We start from the raw sequence: 20482 nt of genomic DNA, 5'->3' as shown, positions 1-20482 counted from the left end.
TTTTTTCTGCTTCTATTTCTTTTCTTTCCTCCCCGCGTGCCCACTCTCACGCTCTTGTCCCTTCGTCTTGAGAATGAGGCTCACAGACGTCGGACGACAGCGCCTGTTCCCTCTTGTAATCTCTCTCTTTAAAACCAGCCGCCAGCAACAACACCCGCACGTGACGTCACTGCACTAACCCTTTAAAACTAACACGCCGAGGATGACGAGGCCGCCTTTGACGAAGATAGGTCCACCTATCGAAACGTTGGCCAGCCTGTCTGAGGCACTTCAACCCTGTTTTAAAAAAAGTTTATACCAACGTGCCATAAAATCACTTTTGAATTTTTTAAGTGAGACTGGTCTAGACGATCGCCTTTAGAGGCTGTGAGACGTGCAGTCAATACCAAATGTGTTTGCGCAATAACTTTTTGGGACAATATTACTTTTTGTATGGACAAGATTACCGTTACGTGTATGCGCGTTCACTGCGCACCCGCATATTGGATAACGTGTATATAGTATCTCATTGTACCATAACATAATCACCCGCCACCTACCTTTCCCTGTATTTCCCACTTCCCCTTTCCCCAGTGAGGAGTAGCAGGTTAGAAACACGCTCTCCAGGCCGACCTCTCCTCTTTTCTGTTCATTAAAATCTACTCCTCCTCCTATCCAGAAAGCGCAGTGAGTCACGGCCACGTCTTATAAAAGCGTTGTGATATTTCATAAAGTTTTGTCAGCTTATTAAAGAAACATGTTCTATTTTTTTTGCGATCGCAGTAATTGCGCGCGCACGCGCGCGCGCGCGCGAGAGAGAGAGAGAGAGAGAGAGAGAGAGAGAGAGAGAGAGAGAGTCGCAATTTGCTGTGTGCTAGCTACTGCCCTGTTCTACGTGCTTCCTTCTAAGTGCTCATTTCAGAAGGAGGGCTTGCAGATTAATCTTTAATTAATAATGCCTGTCAAACGCGTCATATGGGCGACTCCACCACATCATCCCACACATATAGAACGAAGTATTCAAGTTATATCGGCTTGGAATATTAATGACATGCTTCCCTTACGCGGGGACAGCCCTGTTGGTCAGTGGCTCATCACTTGTAATGCTTCATGTGTTCGTGCTCCTTCATTACAAGGAGCCTCACGAAGGCAATTTTATATGTGAGTTAGCGCTTGGGCCATGACGTGGCCACCTTTTGAGGCTAAACATCAACTCCCGGAAGGTGAGTGCTAGTTTCGGTTGCAAGGAACGCGCGCACTCCAAGCGGTTGCCGGTCATCCTAACATCTTTTTTCTCTCTCTCTTTCTGTGAATTTTAAGTCGGGCGAAGCGCGGGAAGTGGTTATCTTCGTGTGTCCGTCGAGTTTACCGTCGCTCACCCTTGCCACACTCGCTCAGCGATATCACAAGTCGGATCGCGCTTGGTCATCTGCTTCGATTGTCGTCCCAAGTATGAAGATGGGAAATATAAGACAGAGAAGCTTGATCCGGCGTGCAACGAACGGAAGACGCAGGAAACCAGGTCAACAAAGCATAAGACGAAGATGGCTAAATCGGGGCATCACTTGTGTTGCGCGACTCTGTACTGCTCTAACACCGGGAATTCCAGTTATGCGAAGTTTTTCTCGTTTCCTAATGACAGCAGGTAAGCACAAGCATTTCACTCTATTCTTTGACCAGGTATTCATTTTGCATGAGTAAACCAGTTCTGTGCAAGTCTGAGTGGACAGACATAGGAGCAGTGTCGCTCGACCAATTCGTCATGACGGCAGCCCATCTGCTGTCGGTGAAATACCTGTACTGAGGGGCTAGAGCGTGTGTTTGTTGAGCTATACATTTTCTGCACTCTTTGTCGACACATACAGCCAAGTCTAAAGTAAAGAAAGACACAGCTATGGTGTTCTATCAGATTTCAAGAGACGGCAAAAAGATACGCGCACATAATTTCTTGTTGTGTTCGATGCACCACTGCTAAGATATCGAATACTGAAGAAGGTTTAAACTCTTTATTTTATCTGAATTTTGGGGCGTAGACGGCTCCATACGCTCCGCTACCTTGCTTTAGGCACAACTTCGGTGTGTGCAAGTTTTTGAGCACCTGTATTAAAGACGAGGCTCAATGTTGTTTGTTTCGCCGGCAAAACGTATTTAATAATACCAGTAATACAAGCATAGACTATTTAATGCTAATTAAACACGAACTGGTAATGCCCCTTGTGTTGAAGAGTGCTATTAAGGTTTCCGTTATGAATAGCTGGTTCTTTGCGTTGCTGTTGAGTCAAAATAGTGTCCTAGTACTCGCGTGCTTTTCTGTATATATGAATATGACGCAAAGTATGACGACAGGCCGATTATATGCGCTTGTAAGCGCTGTAGAAGTATGCTCCCTCATTCGGCATGTAGTTCAAATAATGAGATCAATTATAGGCTACTTCCTGTTCATGCAGATGCATGTAGCCAGTTTAAAAGTCTGTGGGTCCTTACTTCTCATACTGTCAATGAAATGCATGTATTGTACTCTACCTTCTTTCTGTAAACCACACCATGTGTCGCCATCATAACATACGTGATAGTCAAGTTCCGTGTGACCAGCCCGTGATAGTTAATTTTGGCATTGGTTTAGATCTTCTGGAATCTATGCTCGCTCATTATGCACACAATTTCACTTGTGAAGGAAAATTGCTTCTGCAGATTGACACTCTCGCGCTGGGTGGAGGTCAGTCTTTCTGCAGTACGGAATGTGTGAGTGAAAACAAAAACGTTCAACTTTTACATGTGTTGAGTTTTGGCTGACTGAGAAATCGGTCATCTTTAGTTGATCCATTTCACAACACGCGAACAAAATTAGCGATTGATGGTGCCAGGAAGTTATTTTACCCACCACTATACCTGTGGACTAGTTGGGCTGTAGCCCTAAATTTAACCACAAGTTAGGAATCTCAAAGCGACTACTTTCGGAAATGTCGAAATGTAATATATTACCTGCAAACATTGGTAGTTAACGAAGGTTTGTTACATAAGTATTTTCCATTATAATTGCTTGGAACAGGTGTGTACGATCGCTGTCCCAGTGCTTTAAGAAAATGGATAGAAGCTTCCAAGGTAAACGCGGCGGAAAAAAAAGCGCTTCGTACACTTCAGCGGATTCTGCTCCGCGATTTGGCCCATGTCGCCGCGCGGCCAGCAGACCTGCAAGAGAGCACGAACACAGCCCGCTTGCGTGTGAAGCGGGAAAGGAGGGCTTCGCGGCAAGCCTCCTCCTCCCGGAGGCGCGCCCTCTCACTCTACCTTCTGACCTCATCAGTGACGTCATTGAGGCATTGTTTGTTAATGATTTCCAGTTGGATATCCAGCAACCGCCATTGGTGGAAGTGGCGCGGCCGCCGCGTATCGGCATGAGACCGAGTGCACCAAGGGAGGTATAGGGAGTTTCCGCACCATGCGAAAGCATCAAATGGCCCATTGAGCGGGAGAGCCGGCGTCGCCTGTAGCAGCAAAACACGTTCTGGGTCGGTATTTCGTAGCGATGCCTTTTCCGATTCTATGCTTTTTCAGGCTTTTCGCGCTTGGCCACTGGTCAGAGCGACGGTCTGCCCACATTATCAACGCGATCAGGCGGCCGTGTGTGGTGGATGATACGAATAGCATAGAATAAGGCATAAGGCATCGCTACAAAATAGCGGCCCTGAATTCCCATTGGCCGCGACGCCACGTCACCGATGCGCCTCGGCGTAGCACATACGGCACATACGGCGACGCGACGCAGAACGTCTTCGATGGGCAGCGAAGTTTCGCTGAGAACGAGAACGTCTGTTGGCTCGAAAACATGAAGCGGAGCGGCGCGTAGAGTGGCGGCGATGAGCCCCCAGGAACGAATTTTTTTGATAGTGAACGTTTAGCACAGAAAGAAGGAGCGCAGATGCGTCGACCCGATGTAATGAGAAAGAAGCGTAATTGCGAAAGTCGACAAATACCCCGTAGCAAAACTCGAATGCATTACTCGCGGCGTAAAACTCGAAGGACCACTCAGCGGCGTTCGATTGAACAATAACGCTTTCGCATTCAAAGCTCATAAAAAGTGCTTAGGTGTCCTCGGATTTTATTTGCTAGCATTCGCTCACCCGACAGGGGCGGTTTGTTTGGAACTACAAGCTTATACCAAGGTCGATGGCCAAAACACCAAATGTCGAACGCCGAAATTCCGGTCATCACTTCCCGATTGGGAACCGAGTCGCCACTGCTCGCGATAGGGTGTGCCCAAGATACAGCACTAAGTTGAGACCGGCCAGCCGCCTTTATTACGGTATTTCCAGATCAGACGTAAAGTGCTTTCTTCGTCGGAGAAGTGCCCATAGTTGTGTCAGGAATCGCTTATCCAATATGTTTGAACGGTGTCTTATTAACAAAGAAACCCAGCACGCCACCAAGTATGCACCTTCCTTCTTTACAACGTCCCTTCATTCCGGTCAATAATCTCTGCAATAAAAAGAACAGAAGAAACGTTACCTCACGTGCCGTCCATAGGGTGCGCACTGTGTGGCAACATTGTGTCACTGCATCATACAGATGGTCCCTAGAACACCTTTCTCTGAAAACTGAAAACACATTGGAGTGAGTGCGATATCGTTTGATGAATATATCCCACAGATATTTCTGAAAAGAACGCAACAATAACGGAGATATCAATAGCGCGATGTTTACTTCTTCCTCATTCCCCTTTGACGCAGCGTTCCCGTTTAGCTGCTATGATGCTGATAGAAATGCTGTGCTTATTGCGTCATTCTTTTTTCCCTTTCCGCCATGCTCTTATGAGGGGCGTTTACATCAGTGCGAGAAGTGGCGCATCGCATTCTATTTCTATTAGCTCGTCGCAATCGTGTAAACGGCGGTAAATGCGCTACGAAGACGAATCACACTGAGGTAACGGGCAGAGATACGGCTGCAGCTGTGTGCTCTCCTCACCTCACCGGTGGAATGCAAACTGCTGGAAACACTAGCTGTATTTTCTTTTTTCGGATAATGGGGAATGTGCTACGTGTAAACACATAACTACTACCGCGATGCGCTAAAAAAATGCGATACGCTACGGTCGCGTCCATGTGAACGCGGCTGAATATTGGAGAGGTGCGAATGACGTGCCCGATCCATCGCTTGGGGGCGAAACTTCATGATCGTACACAATCACCCAAATGCTGGCCTCAGTGGGCTGTCTTGTGGGTCTGTGCCGCCATGGGAAGCACGTAGTAAAAAGCGGGGGGGTGGGGGGGTGGGGTGTTGGAGTGGGGGAGAGGGTGTATGCTCGAAATTTAGCCACAGGACAGAAATCGAACGGTGTTTTATGTTAGAATGTGGATATACCTGCTGCTTGCAGGGGGAATAGTATTTGGTGACATATTCTTGGATTGTAGCGCGAAGTGACACACACAGAGATTAGAAGCAGACAGGACGAGCACCCTGCCCGCTTCTAGTCTTTGTGTGGGTCGCTTCGCGCTACAGCCCAAGGATATGTTACCGTACCAACTCGTCCAACTTTCTATCCTTTTGCAATAGTATTTGACTTGTATGTTTACGGGAGCATTGTCTAGAGATCGCGACCGTCTTTCTTACCAGGCTCATAAAGTATATACCGGCAGATCAGAAATGTTGTAAGGCGAATGCACAAGACCCAGAGCCGCGTGTTTATTTTTTATTTTTCGCTTGTAGCGTCGTCTGCACAGTTGAGCATATAGTCGTAAATACAGTCTCGAGCAAAAGATTCAAACGCTATCTCGAGTGTAAGCTTGAACGGTATAGCTGATAGCTTCAATTCCAGAGCAGTTATTACAAAACAACGACGACGACAACAACAACAACAACAACATGAACAACAACAACAACACAAAACCAAAACAGAGTGAGGGGAATATTCAACCAATGAGGAAGATAATAACGGCGTTCCCTGCTAAACTGCTGGATTGTCAACATTAAAGTTTGTCTTCGTCGGGGTCCTGATGAAGACAATTCTTGTTGTGGGTATACGTTGGGTCCAGCGTCAACCCTTGTTTTACCGCTGTTCATCACTTCAAATCTCGATCTTTAATTTTCTCTTATAGCGTATATACGGCCTGTATCACAGTTCGGTGCAGACGGCGTACTTACCTTGCATTTCGTACCATCAGGCTTGTTGATAACTCTGAAGAGGGGTATAAAGCGAGCGGCAAATCTTGTGAGACAGATCAGCTTACATCGACGTGCGGGTATTTTCTGAAAAGAAGGAAGCAGTTCAACGGAGCACTCTCAGATTTTCTTTGGCGGTAACTTCGTACGCGCGAAAGGCGCATTGTAGACGTCTACCCCTGTCGAAGTGCGCCCGCTACTCACATGCAAGCTCTGCAACATTTAAAGGGATGTTACAAAGGAAATATAAGTTTAGTCAGATTAATAAAAACCACTTATTTCATTTCATTTATTCACATTTATTCATTTCCTGAATGTGCCCAACAACAGCTTTACGCCTTAATATTAGTGCACTGGTCTTACACCAATGCAAGAACATAAAACCGAGAAACAAAACAGCACATCTCAAACAACATTGGTACAAAGCGCAACAAAAAATTGAATTAATCAAAGACAGAAGTCAGATAATGAGCAAGTACTAGAGCTGAATATATCAAGATCATGACGCGAGGTATTTTGTTGTGTTACAAGACGTGTTATAGCGTTTTTCTACCCTCAGGTCGTGATAGCATCACAGAGGGGAGCTGCCACATGTCCAGTATTATATAATATAAAGGAGCACAGTTGAAAATAAACGAAAATGAATTATGGAGGCTAGCGTAATATAGCTCGGCATATGTGAGGCATGACAAATCGTAATAAGTGAACACATGTAAAATAATTAAAATAAATTTTAAATTTTTTTTTGCCCTCTAAGTCAACTCAATAAATCCTAAAGTAAGAGACGCAAGTTAGAATCACAACAAAGTTTAGTTAATAACAGTCCCAGAATCACGAATAGGCCAGTCTGATTGTGAGCACACAGAAGCTCGACAAGAAAGAAAAGATGAAAAAAAAAAGGAGCCTGGTGGCAACACACTGTTCTAATTTTCTCATTGGCTTCCCATGACGTCACAAATTTCGGCAGTGCCTGCGTGACGCGACAGTCAAATGCTTGTCGAGAAAAATTGCGTAAAACTCTAAACCTTTTTTTCCCCTGTTCGCCCGACAAAGGAGGTCTTTTGCCCGGCTACGCAGCCTTTAGCCTCTGCTCCGCTCCTTTACGCAGGTAGGACAAATAAACTTCTATTCCAATTTCATTTAAATTTCAAAGTGATAAAAAAAAACTCGAGCTAGAAATCCTTTCGACATTTTATGAAATGAAATGAAATGAAATAATGTGATAACTGCGACGTCTTAATGAGGTTGGCGATAACATGGGTTCAATAAAGGAATTCAATAAAGAATTCAATAAAGGAAGGAAGTTTTGGCTTTCACATTCTTCCCTGAATGGTTCACTAGAATGAAATCGGACCATCCATTTTGTACCAAAGCAAATTCACGCGGAGTTTTCACAGATTAATCTACCAGACTAGATTAGACTGGTCGTTTCCGTTACAAAAAAAAGGGGGTTTTACATGCCGAAATCACGATTAGATTATGAGGCATGCCGTAGTGGAAGACACCGGAAACATGGACCACTTGGGGATCTTTAACGTGCACCTGAATCTAAGTACACGGGTGTTTTCGCATTTCGTCCTCGTTGCGATGCGGCCGCCGTGGCCGTCATTCGATCGCACGACCTCGTGCTTAGCAGCCCAGCACCATAGCCAGTAAGCAACCACGGCGGGTGTCGTTTCCGTGCGCTCATGTGACGTTTCCTAGGTCGTTTACTCAAGTAACTAATCTTATTAAGACGATAAGCAATATCCTATATGGTGTTAACGAAGCCGGAATAATGCTACCACAGTCATTTGTCTGCGTAGTACGGCTTAATTATCATATCACACGACCAATAAAGCACTGTGAGAGCACTCTCAAAGGACCAGTCAAATGTACCGTCAGCCTGTCGCTTTGGTGCCTTTCAGCGCAAACAAGAAACAGTCATCGTGCCTTTGCAGAAACCTGCAAGCAAGCTGACCCGGAGGTGGACACACAATGTAAACGTGCGCGAAACGTTACATGTAAGTGAGGTATCCGTGCGGATTATGTCAAAGCGTGTACCGACAGCAACATGCTCTCGCGATACGTGAACCCTAGCTGGACTGATGATTTCTATGTGAGCGAGCTTACCGCAAAGTGCGAAAACTTTATTACGACCGGAACTGTCCTATAGGTTAGTTTCCACCGTTTCGCGACGTGAGCTAAAATAGCTTAAGCATAAGACAGCATCGTATCAGCCTATGTGCCCCAGCTGCGTTTGAGGCCAGATCTGTCCAAACCGGTGATGGATGATGGTTTGATTCGCTGCGATCTACGCAAACAACGACAGTGCTGCCGTTGCGCCCTATGCCCTAGCGACAACGTACAGTCGCGATCAATTTGAAAGTGATCGCGCGAGCATCTACAGGCGGGCCTTCCAAGCAGCATAGCGGCCGATTTCGGAACTGCGAAGGTAAAAATTCGCTGCCTTAATACTTATATTACTTATATACAGCTACGCCAGTCATCAACCTTCACAGAGTGGAATGCTTTTGAATTTTTTGCGTTGTGTTTACCTTGCTGTTGATTACAGAAGTCATTCGTCTTTTTAGAGGTGGGCGAATACCAAATTTTTCGAATATGTTTCAAATACGTATAGTAAGTATCGAATATCGAACTGAATATCAACTAGTCAACCACAGGCACGTACACCTATTTACGGCAGGAATATTTGTGCATTTTTAATGGAATACCAAGCCTGTACTGGCTAGTCAAAAAATAAAAAAAATAAAAAGAAGAATGACAGCTTACTGTCAGGCACAAAGCATGAGTCATAAACACAATATTACTAATTGTCAAAAACTGCAAAAATAGCCTCTTTACATCTTGAGAGCTTGATTGAAAACAAGCTTTCCAAGTATGAATGGCTCCTTTATTGAATATATTGAGAAAAAAAAGCCAAGCAAATGGCTGCCAAGAAAAGAAAAAAGAACAAATCTGGAGTTGTGGTTAAAGAAAAAATAAAAAGAAAAGATACCGAAGGACTTGCGTGGCCTAAACACACGCGAAGGGACCAGTTTCAAGGAAACCATATCTGGTCGTGGCGCAAAAGGTTAAAATGCTCCATGACTACACTACCACAACATTAAATGAGATTCTACAAGCAGTATACTCACAGGCTCTCATGTAGGCTTCCGCCGTGAAATCGAAAACAAAGCTTGCATTATCCACTTCGTTGCCACATTCCTTCGCAAATCTTTATTGTTGTTACACTTCCGACAACTTACGATACTTTGTTTACAAGATGGGAAACAGTAACTAGACTATAACAGTCGGTTATTGCGAAATAGTTGGTTGGCTTCAAATATTCGAAATTACCGAATAGCTAATTTTTTAACACGAATATACGAATAGTTAGTGTGTAATGTTTGATTCGTATTCGAAACCTTGAATATTCGTCCACCCCTGCCGTTTTCAAAACAAACTGCGTAATTTATTCATCTCACGCCTGTGGCGGGGCGGAGGAAGGCACAGTGCATCTGCTATTGGGGCTGTTCACATCATGTTCAGCGGCGGCAGAAGCTACGCCCCATATTGAGAGCGTTGGGCAACGAGCCCCTGTCCATTTTCACTGCACTGTGGCTCTGTTCCATGCATAAACAAGGGCGTTTATTACTTTCAAAATGTTTTGCGCAATGTGGTGTCGTCTCCCCTCCGTCCTTGTTTGCTGGCGCTAAATATGCTTTCAGTTTACCAACACGCCCAACAAATGGCAATGCTAAAAATGGTTTAACTAGCTCGGACATCTGTCCGAGGTATTGGCACATATTACTTGTTGATATACATATAAACGTTCTTTGAATAATATTTAAAAATACGTTGGAGCTTTATATCCGACAATTACGATCTGATTACGAAGGATGAACGCCGTAGTGGGAAACTCCAGATTAATTTTGAGCACGTGGGATTCTTTAAGGGGTGCGTAAACCTAAGCACCCGAGCGTTTTTTTTTTTTTGCATTCTGTCTCTACCGAAATGGGACCGCCGCTGCCAGGTCGAACCCGCGAGCTTGAGCTGAGAAGCACCATGCCTTAGCCACTGAGCTACCGCGGTGGGTAACAATTAAAAAAAATAACCTATGGCCAGGTAGCAGAGTTCTACTTGCTAAGTTTGATTACTAAACGAGACGGACATTACATGCATGAGGAATCGAAATGAACAGTTGACTGAATAGTTTCACTAATGACCCTTTCTTTACTCATCACTGTAGGTGCCAACTGTAGAAGTTACCGACTGGAGCCGTTGGCTCATGAGGAAATCTTTTTAGAGAGAGCTTAATATTCATTAAACACCATCATTAAAAGAAAGCTTGTGTTTTACACGCATATGCAATGAGAGCAATCCTACCAAGAGCCATGCCTTCATGCGCAGGTCAATTACAACCTCTGTAAACAAGGTATGTAGGGCCTGTTTACTTCGGAGTGAAGCGAGCCGATGGACAGAACTGAAATTGCGCAGTCATTGGGCTTGTTTCTTAATTTTTTTTAAAGCAAGGCGACGGTTTTAACCAGCGTTACGAGTTCTCCCGGTAAAACTAGACTGATCTAAAGAGCCGAAAAATGCAGTAAGGCATCTCTTGTTTTCGATCTGTGCTTGCATAAGGGCGCTAATTTGCCGCTCTTCAAAGCCACAAACATTGACGAATGTTCAAAAAAGAAAAGAAGCAAAACACCACGAATGTAGCTAACGACATTACTCTTAGCTTCTAGCGTGTCATCAGCAATAGACACTGCGTGCGTTACCAGTACGAAAAGTGGGCAGAAAACAAATTACGAGGTTATTTTTTTTTATTTCTAGAAGCTATGTACTTACAAATGTTGTAGTGCAGTTGGGCGGTGGTACGTCTGTTTTCCTTGCCTGTGCTGTGAGATTTAAAGATAAAGTCATAGAAGGCGTGTGTAAGTGCTTTGTTGCACTTATACTTTGATGCAGGTTCAACATTTCGCGTGACAAAAAAGAAAAAAAGAACGAAAGAAAGCAAAACAGAGCAAAATGAATAGAAAAGAAAAGAAGAAAACAAAAGTTGAGAGATGCCTGCTATCTTGCACATCTTCGCAAACAAGTTCAAGCGATAGGCCGTCTGCTCAGTCATATCATCAGCGGCGTAGAATGGAAGAGGGTGGAGACGTGCATGGGACGCTCGGTTGTCAAAACATTGCCGCCCCCCCCTTCTCCCACTACCAGTAGATTAGTAATCGCTTTAAGAACACTTATGCAAGGAAGATAAACAGGACGCCTGTTCACAAAAGCGTTCTTTCTCTGGAACATTTAGTGAGATCAAATGGAAACCAATCGTTACGTTGGACAATATTAGCAACGAAGGCGGCCCGTCAACGTAAAGAGTATTTACAAAAGAAAAGCTATGTAAGTTGGGCCGAGGTTAAGAACTAATGAATAAAACAAACTTCGTCCTCTTAACAGAATCCCGTCATAACGCTCATCATCATCATCATCATCATCATCATCATCATCATCATCATCATCATCATCATCATCATCATCATCATCATCATCATCATCATCATCACCACCACCACCACCATCATCATCATCATCATCATAATCCTGGTTACGCCCACTGCAGGATAAAGGCCATAACGGTCACAACGAAGTCCAATTTATCAAAACGAACACGGATCGACTACGAACATGGGGCTGTTCGAACAAGACATCAGCAATGCATTACATTACCACCACACCACCACCCCTACTAGCATCACCATCGCTGAGAAGAAGCACGCGCGCAAATCATGGTGAACCGGCACCTTCTGGCATGCGCTATCTGCACTCAGCACAGGCAAGGATCCTCGGTGCATGGCATGGAGGAAGGAAAGCGTAGGAGAGGCCCCGGCCAGCCTGGGTGGGTTGGAAAAAGTGTGGGGTGAAGTCTCAGGGTGTTTTTCGCAAATGAGCACTGGGACTGGTGTGCCAAACATCCTCGTTGCCATAGCAACCGTGCTTGTGAAGCTTTCGCTGCTGCTCTCGGTCTCCAAAAACTGGGTTACGATTCTGTCAGCGCCGGTCTTTGTCGAAGCACGCTCAATTCGCCGGACAAGCAGCCGTGCTTGTAGTGTGGTCTGTGAGCTTCAAAGTTGCGTTTTGGGTCTGTGAGTGTGCGTGTCAGCCAGCAATACATAACCACAGCGCGGTTATTCGTCGTCTTCTTCAACGTGCAGCGCAAGAACATAGGAGCGCGTCGGCTTTACAAGAAAACTGTTACAAATGTTTCGTGCGTTGTGTTTTGACGCTCGTCTGTAGCGCACACTGCCTGGCGGCTCGTCGTAACGCAAGTTCAGGGCTCGCGCCCATTTGCTCCGGCGAGATGACTATAGAGACGAGAGTGAGACGGAACACCTAAATGTACGCACTTCCAGCTTCACAAAGGTGACGTCAGGGCCTCTCCTATTTTGTTTCTTTCCTCTATGGTGCACGGTATCGCACATCACCATCCCAGAAAGCTGTGAGCGCTCTCATAACTTTCCTGAAATCAATAGACCCGGGAAGACGCTTATATACACCCCGTGTCCATTACTGTACTGCTACTGTGTCTGACTGCTACTGTACGCCTGAACTCTCCCGTTCTTTTGTCTGCGCCTTCCCCTTCTTTCTTTCAATCCCTCGTCCCCTTTCCACCGTGTTGGCTAGCTAACCATACGTCCGTGTGGTTAACCTGCTTGCCCCTTTTTTGTTATCTCTCTGTCTCGCTCATAGGGTGTCCAGAATCAATTTTTGCACGACGGACAGTTGATCGAGTTGGCAGGAATTCATGGCAGGTGCGCAAAACATGGACACACGCAGCACGAGAAAAAAAAAAAACGCAAACATCATGCCTGCCAATTTTGGACCGATAGTTGTGAGTTTGCTCGGGGTTACTGTTTCATTCACAACGTAGCCACTCTCACTCAAGATGCCCACGCAGGGACGCGATGCTATACGATACTGCCGCGTAAAACCTACCGCTGTTTGAAGGAGCATAGCTTAGCGCTAGCACGCTGGTCAATGCTATACAGCCACGCTGGCATCTTATTACTGAAGCTGACGCATTACTAGCATCCAGCACACCTTAAACGAAAGCAGAACCTGTTTCCCGTACCTACGATACTTAAACATGGCACGCAGGGCTTTGCCAGGTGGAACACAAACAGACGATGCTATTCACTTGCATTAAAGTGCAGCAGCTACGAGAAGAGAGCAGAATGCAATGGCGTTTTAGCCGTACAAATATTTCGACTAAAGGGTATATCGTGCAAGGTCGTACTAGCAAGCACTAGGCTCTAGGTGCAAGCATACAGAAAGACACCTTTGGTGGCGTCTAGAAAAATGATACTTTCTCCGCCGCTTTTCTGATACGCAGGACCCGTACTCACAATACGTCATTGTACTAGGATTGTTTGCAAGAGAACATTCCTGCCAATCACGATGCTGGACGAAGGCGGCCGGCCAATGACAGAAATAACTCACGAAAGAAAAAAGACCCGTGAATTCGGCCATGAGTCTAAAAAAAGAAGTCGTTGTCAACAACAATTTGCTTTTCCTTCTAATGCAGGAATAAAGAACGATGGGTTGAAGGCTTTGCAGTTTCATAAAACAGAGCCGGGAGCGCGACGTTAATCACTGTACTCACCAAGCGAAAGTGACGATAGCAACAGCAAGACCACCGGCGTCATCATAAAGAGCGTGTTCATTAAGCTCTTAGGTCACCGGCTGCCTACCATCACAGGACAGTGCACGTTGTTGCGACGGCGCCTGTGAAGTAAGTAGGCGGCATAGTCCTGCGGATTGCTGTCTCTGGCCAAGGCAAAGCCTAAGCTTTTTGCTTGAATTCGCGACTATCGTTAACCCTGTCAAGGCACAGAGAATGCGAATTCTGTTACAATGCTACCGGTGGCTCGCGTTTGTTCTGCAGGCTTGGTAAGGACGTCACGCAGAACCTGGAACATATAAAAGAATAGAAAAAGAATGCGTGTAGAGTCAGCGTTGTAAACGTTCAGGTGGCGCGGAGGCGCTGATGTATAAGCCATTGTAACGATTCTTTTATGTTGATATACACTTTCGCGAATATCTTTTGTATGTTTTTTTTTAAATTTCTTCAGATGCTTGCCAATGAACACTCACTCGTACATAATCATAGCTTGCCGGCAGCTAGAAAGGTTAGTTAACTTATCGTTTTCTTTTCGTGACTGCAAAGTTGTGCTTTCCAATAAAAGAGTGAAAAAAAAAAACATTCAAGGGGGTTCAATTTTCGCGTTCACGTTGAAGCTGCACTTTGTCGACGTTCAGCATGCAAATCGCGTCTGTATGCCACAAAAAATCAACTTTGACGTCAAAGTTGTGCAATTCAAAAAAAAAAAAATGTATTCCTAGTGAATTATTGCGTAATATAGAGCTGGTCCGTAAACGATCGCAAATAAAGAAGTTCTTTAGGAGAATTCAACAATTTGAGATTTGATCTGCTATGAGGTTAGGGTTAGGGAGTAGACAGCTCTGGAATTTGCCTTACAGCGTCTCGGGCTCTCAGCGGCAAGGAAGCAGGGGTGAAATTTGGAGGGCGCCGAAGCTTCGCCTTTAAGAGTGGAAAGCAATAGCATTCAAACATTTCTGAGTGCTTCTCACGCTTCCCGGCAACTGCTGCTTGTGTAACCGTAATGTTTACCGGGAAACGCTGGCGGCGAACTTTGTGGTTCTTACTTTGACGGTATGCAAAGAACCGAGGGGGCCGCGCCGCTCCTACTAAGACATACTTCAAACGGCAGCTGCAGTGGAAAACGCCATCTCGTTAAAAGTAGTTCGTTTTTGAGCTTCCGCGTAACGAATTATGTTTTCTCTCACGTACACATTACAATCCGACGCTATGATGTCTGTAGGTTGTCTGCAAGTCGTACTTTACGATTTTTCTGACGCATTTTACTTTGAGAAATTCGATTAGTTCAGTAACTTCTTTGCGCTACCACGGAGAGCTTTAGGTTAGGGGACGCAAGTGGCTTGCGTATGCAAGAACTAGCGGCGGCGATACTGCGCATGAGCAGACCCAGACATAGGGGTTTGCGCATGCGTAGTACCGTGGCCCCTAGTTCTTGCGTACGCAAGCCGCTTGCGTTCCCTAACCTAAAGCTCTCTAATGAGGGCCTGCGTCATTAGGTATGCGTGGTTGGGTATGCGTCGTTCGGAATGATTAGAGTGTTTTAGCAGAACGTTTTTGACGGTCCGCTCCGCTCTCGCGTACACGCTCACAGTTAGCGGAGCGGCGGATGAAGAATCAGTTTTAGCGGAGCGCCCGGCTGCGTCCGAAAGGCATGTGCTAAGCATGTGCTTGCCTGACGCGCCACCTTGTCGCAGAAGGTAAAACCGCTATGAACATAATATTCAAGTTGTAAGAATTGCCGCAATAAAATAATATATTTGGAATTGCTCACATGTCTGAAGGCATTTCACGCAATACACTGCATTTTCATTTCTTAAATATATATATATATATATATATATATATATATATATATATATATATATATATATATATATATATATATATATATATATATATATATATATATATATATATATATATATATATATATATATATAATCCTTACATTAACAAAGCCGTTACGCTGTGTTGTAGCCAAGACAAGGTTTTTTGCTCTTTTAGTACGCCTAAAACGTGGTCCGCACAAACAAGCGTGCACACATGGCATGGTTCTGAAACGTGTTCATGGCCACAACCTTCCGAAGTAGAAGAAGGTCTTCGTGTCTCCTAAAGTGTACTCTAGGTTTGCGCTTTACAAATCCCGATTCAAACGACCTCGTGGACGGGCCATCAGCACTAGGGGCAGCCATTTTGCTTCGCTAGACCCGCTTGACGCGCTCGCCGCGCTCCGCTGAGAAAGCTTTCTAGCGGAGAGGGGGCTCCCGTCCGCTCGCCCGCTCACTGCTGAACGGGTCGCGCATGCGCACTTGCGCTTCCGCTAGCCCGCTGAGCGGAGCGGACCGTCAAAAACGCTCTGCTAAAACAGCCTATTTTTCCCGAAACGACGGTCCACACCGGACGCCGACGCCGGATTTTCTGCGTCACGGGGCCCTTGACGCTATCCCGTTAATAATCACGCACACACTGTGGAATTATAGGGTGAAAAAGTGAAAGAGAAACGAACAGGGTATAGAACTTTTTTTTTTTCAAGAACATGTACCAGTGCACTTAGACACGCACGCAATGGACATACAGACGAGGTAGACGAGACGTGCGTTATACATAACCGCTGACTTATTCGGAGCAGAAAAAGCGTACACATATCGGCGTCTCTTCAAAATGGGCAAATGCGTAAAGTTCTGTCGCCTCTTGATCAGTTGCTCCCCGAAGGTAAAAAAAATAAAATATCAGAGCCATTGCACCCTGTGGAGGTGGATGACCAGCGGAGCTGTATATAACTGTAAAGAAATGATAATAAAATAACAAACCATACAACATAAACGTGCACGTTGTTATGTTTATTTGTATTTACATTTTTCTCGTGACCACAGTAATTGCGGCTTTATGGTCACTGTGATGGACGGCCGCGGGCTCTAGGACGACACACACACGTTCTTAGCGAACATTAGGTGTGTGCACGAGCGATGGCGGTGGCATTGGTCCTGGTGTAACATTGAAGGCCAAATGTTTCCAAGAGAAACGACAGGAACCAATTTCTGCCGGGACGAGACACATCGATGTTAAAGTGACCCGCAATAAACATGGGATTAGGGTCCACGGGGAGGGTCCACCTAAATGTGTCGATCATAAAGTCTTCGGGATCCCTCTTTGACATTCCGGAATGAACGTATACGGTGCCAAAAACGATTCCGTCCCCTGTCTGTACGTTTCCACGTTCCGGCACATTCCACGCGTCAAGGCTCTCGCTGGACGTCCTTTTTCATGCTCCCCAATTCCACCGAATTTGAACATGGTATCACTTGCGGTTCTGCCAGGACATTGGGAAACATTGCTAATAACGGCCGTATAAAGCTTTGAAGCACTTACCTCAAAAATTTTGGCAAAGGCTTCTAATTTAACTTCACACATTTAACTTCGCGTGGACATTATTCATAAAGCTTTCCCCATTTTTCTAAATTTCTCTCGGTGGCTGTTGCAGTTCTTCCATAGCAGGGGGTAAATTTCTACGTCATTCATAAAAAAAAATAACACACTTATAACGTTCTGAATGTCTGCATAAGTAATTTACTGCAAAGGTCATAATTAACACACAAACTCTGAACGTTGCCTGGGCATCACCTATAAGCTGAACCATACTTCCATTAAATGTGCACGAAGTGCCTCATTTAATTCACTGAGGATACCAGGAAAACCCATTACGCGCCTGGTTTAACACATGCAAATGGGGAGAGAACGAGCGTTCGGTAATTATCTAGAAAGCGCACAAATAAACCAGAAACGCTAAACGTTCGGCAGGTTAACATGCTTCTAACATGCCTCCTACTTTCGCTGTAAAACAAGAACTTTTTTCTGCAGCGTATACAAAGACGTTGAAACACGGCTGATGCAATTATAGGTTTGCATATGAAAAATTACTCTGCCAGTTCCTGCGCTACAGTTTTCGCGCTCTTTGTCAGAATGCCGATTTTTCACCGCTCTGAGGGCACGATTTCGACAGATAAGCATTTTGTTGCAGCCCGGGCTCTCCCACAACGTGCGTCTAGCGGTCGGTCGAGCGCCTGTGGGACACGCCGAACAGGTGAACACGGTTGTATAGGGCGGCTGTATCATAATTTTTGCACATCTTCGGCTTTACAGCGTCCATTTCCCTGCTGGAGTTTTCCTCGCGCTTGTCGTAGGCTAAGATTTTACGGTGCGGGTACTTTTCGTAATGATGCAACTTAGCTAACACGTCGTCTGTTAGGGGACCGTTTTGCTGTTTATAAACAAAGGAACAGGGGCCCTGGTAAGCTTCCGGTTTTCTCTGCAGAACAAGAGTGGGCAAGAGAGACAATGGCGAGGCGAAGCAATGCGGCATAACAGAAGCCTGCGAATTTTCGACAGTCTTTCTTTGCATCTAATCACAAATTTGCTAATCAGGTTGTCTGTATATCACGCGGATAATTATAAATATCTGTGCTTGTGGGCACGACCCGCATTTACCCTGAGGCTATGGATGGTTTTCGACGTGGACGGTCTTCAATCGACAGCGTCATTGATCTCGTGACCTCCGTGCAGCAAAAGAAAGCCATGAAGCGCTTCTCTATGGCACTCTTCTTAGATGTAAAAGGTGCCTACGACAACGTAACCCATGAAGCCATTCTCCAAGCTCTTGAGGCTGCAGAACTTGGAGGCCACGTCTTTAGGTGGATTAGGAGCTATTTATCACGAATATCTGTGTTTGTCCTTACAGAGGATGGCCCGACAAGTAGACATGTCTGCAGTTGTGGTGTCCCACAAGGTGTAGTGTTGAGCCCTACTATTTTCAATCTCCTTCTAGTGGGGCTTGCCGAAACGCTACCGCAGACTTCTGATGTCTCGCTCTACGCTGACGATATTTGCTTCTGGGCGTCCGGTGTGACAAGGCCACAAGTGCATGCCAGAATACAGAAAGCGGCAACTCTGACAGCGGCATACTTTCGCCAACAAGGTTTGACGATTTCTCCAGAAAAATGTGCACTAGTTGCATTTACACGAAAACTGATGGATTTCTACCAGGTGTGTCTAGGGCCAGTCAGTTGCGTACAAGAAAGCTCACAGGTTCTTAGACGTTATTGTGGATCGTAAGCTGACTTCAAGTCCGCATGTCTCATACATGAAGAAAATGTTCATTGTATTGCGAATATGTTCAAATTCGTAGCTGGAAAATCGTGGGGACCGTCCGTGCTCTCCATACACGGTACTTTTTCTCAAATTATTGCCATACAGTCTTCCTGTTTTGCCCAACACATACAAGACTAATCTCCTTGCACTTCAGAGCGCGCAAGCCTAAGCATTTAGGACATGTCTTGGCCTCTCGAGATGTTCTTCGACAGCTGCAAAGATTGTCATTGTACAGAAGCACCCGATCACCACTCATATTGTCGGTGAAACGCTAAGAGCTCACATTTGACACCTTTCTCGGCCACCATCTCGCCATTTAGCCGATTTGCCAGTGCGAAGACTCTAGACTACATTCTGCGGTATTATGACGAGACACCATGACTCGATACCATCAGGCTTCAAGCTTGCGAAACGCCCAACACCGGCAGTGTGATGGCTCCGATAAATTCACGTGCGCCACTCAATTCTTTGGACTGCTAAGAAGGCAGACTTGTCATCGCTAGCCCTGAAGCAGTTGTCTCTACGTCTCCTCGACGAGTCTTATTTTGACCGCATACGTTTTTACATGGACGGTTCCACCAATTCAAACAGCTCTACAACATCGGTTGTTGTTCCATCAGATGCCGTCACATTGCAGTTTAAATATTCGCACAATACGATGCCGACAGCAGCAGAACTTTCGGCTCGTCAAGGTGCACTCAAGTCCGTGCTCCAGCACCCACCAAATGATTCAGCCATTTTCTACGATTCCAATGAAGCCCTACAAACTCTGCTGTTTGCCCTACGTCATGGGTTCCACGAGCAGCTATAGTGTGCGAAATAAGGCACGCTCATGATTAAGCGCTCGAGAAAGGCCACGACATTGTATTTCAATGGTTTCCAAACCATTGCGGAATTGCCGGCAACGACAGCGCAGGTGAAGCTACGCGTTCGGCTCACCAAAAGCATCAGCGGGTTCCTATACCACTTTCAAGAACTGATGCTGCGCGACAGCTTCAATCACTTGCTCGCCACATCACGCTTCTACGATGGAATTCACCGGGTTTCGCCAACTCGCGCTTCGACTCTCTCGACCATAACTTGCGACTTGGCCTGCCACCTGGACTCTCCCGTCGCGAATCAGCTTTACTGTGTCGCACGTGGTTGTGCGTCGCATTTACAAATTCCTATTCATTCCTGCTATGAGTGGCTAACAGTGCGGGGTGCAATTTGTGCGCGTGCGATGAGGCTCTAGAGCACCTTCTGGGTCACTGCCCATTTTTTGACACCAAACGACGTATTCTACCAGCTAAACTGAGCCTTTTAGATAATAGACCGCTCTCGGAAGAAAATATCCTTGGACCATAGACTATGCATTCTTGCATGCGAAAGGCCACAAAAGCCCTTGTGCACTTCGTGAGGGACACTGGGTTGTATGAACGCTTGTGACAGTGGAGATTCCTCTGCGACTGACTGCAATGACGGACTATTCTTTTTCTTTTCTCTACAAATTTATTCTTCCCCTTTCCGCTCCCCAAGCGTAGGGTAGCCAACCGGAAA

The 20482-nt window shown here is 45.6% G+C and overlaps 1 long non-coding RNA gene across 1 annotated transcript; it reads right to left on the bottom strand.

Annotated features, from left to right (window-relative positions):
• Positions 1–4254: 4254 nt before the first annotated feature.
• On the bottom strand, positions 4255–14671 carry LOC139056126 (uncharacterized). The gene is made up of 5 exons (XR_011512171.1): positions 14657–14671; positions 13781–14087; positions 10969–11018; positions 6118–6222; positions 4255–4455 (listed from the first exon to the last, which is right to left on the bottom strand). It is a non-coding gene; the product is annotated as an uncharacterized lncRNA (long non-coding RNA).
• Positions 14672–20482: the final 5811 nt, after the last annotated feature.

This window comes from Dermacentor albipictus, chromosome 2 (genome assembly GCF_038994185.2).
Source record: "Dermacentor albipictus isolate Rhodes 1998 colony chromosome 2, USDA_Dalb.pri_finalv2, whole genome shotgun sequence".
In the NCBI taxonomy this organism is placed as follows: domain Eukaryota; kingdom Metazoa; phylum Arthropoda; class Arachnida; order Ixodida; family Ixodidae; genus Dermacentor; species Dermacentor albipictus.
Note: the sequence above shows the minus strand (reverse complement) of the source record. Positions and strands in the feature narration are given on the sequence as shown.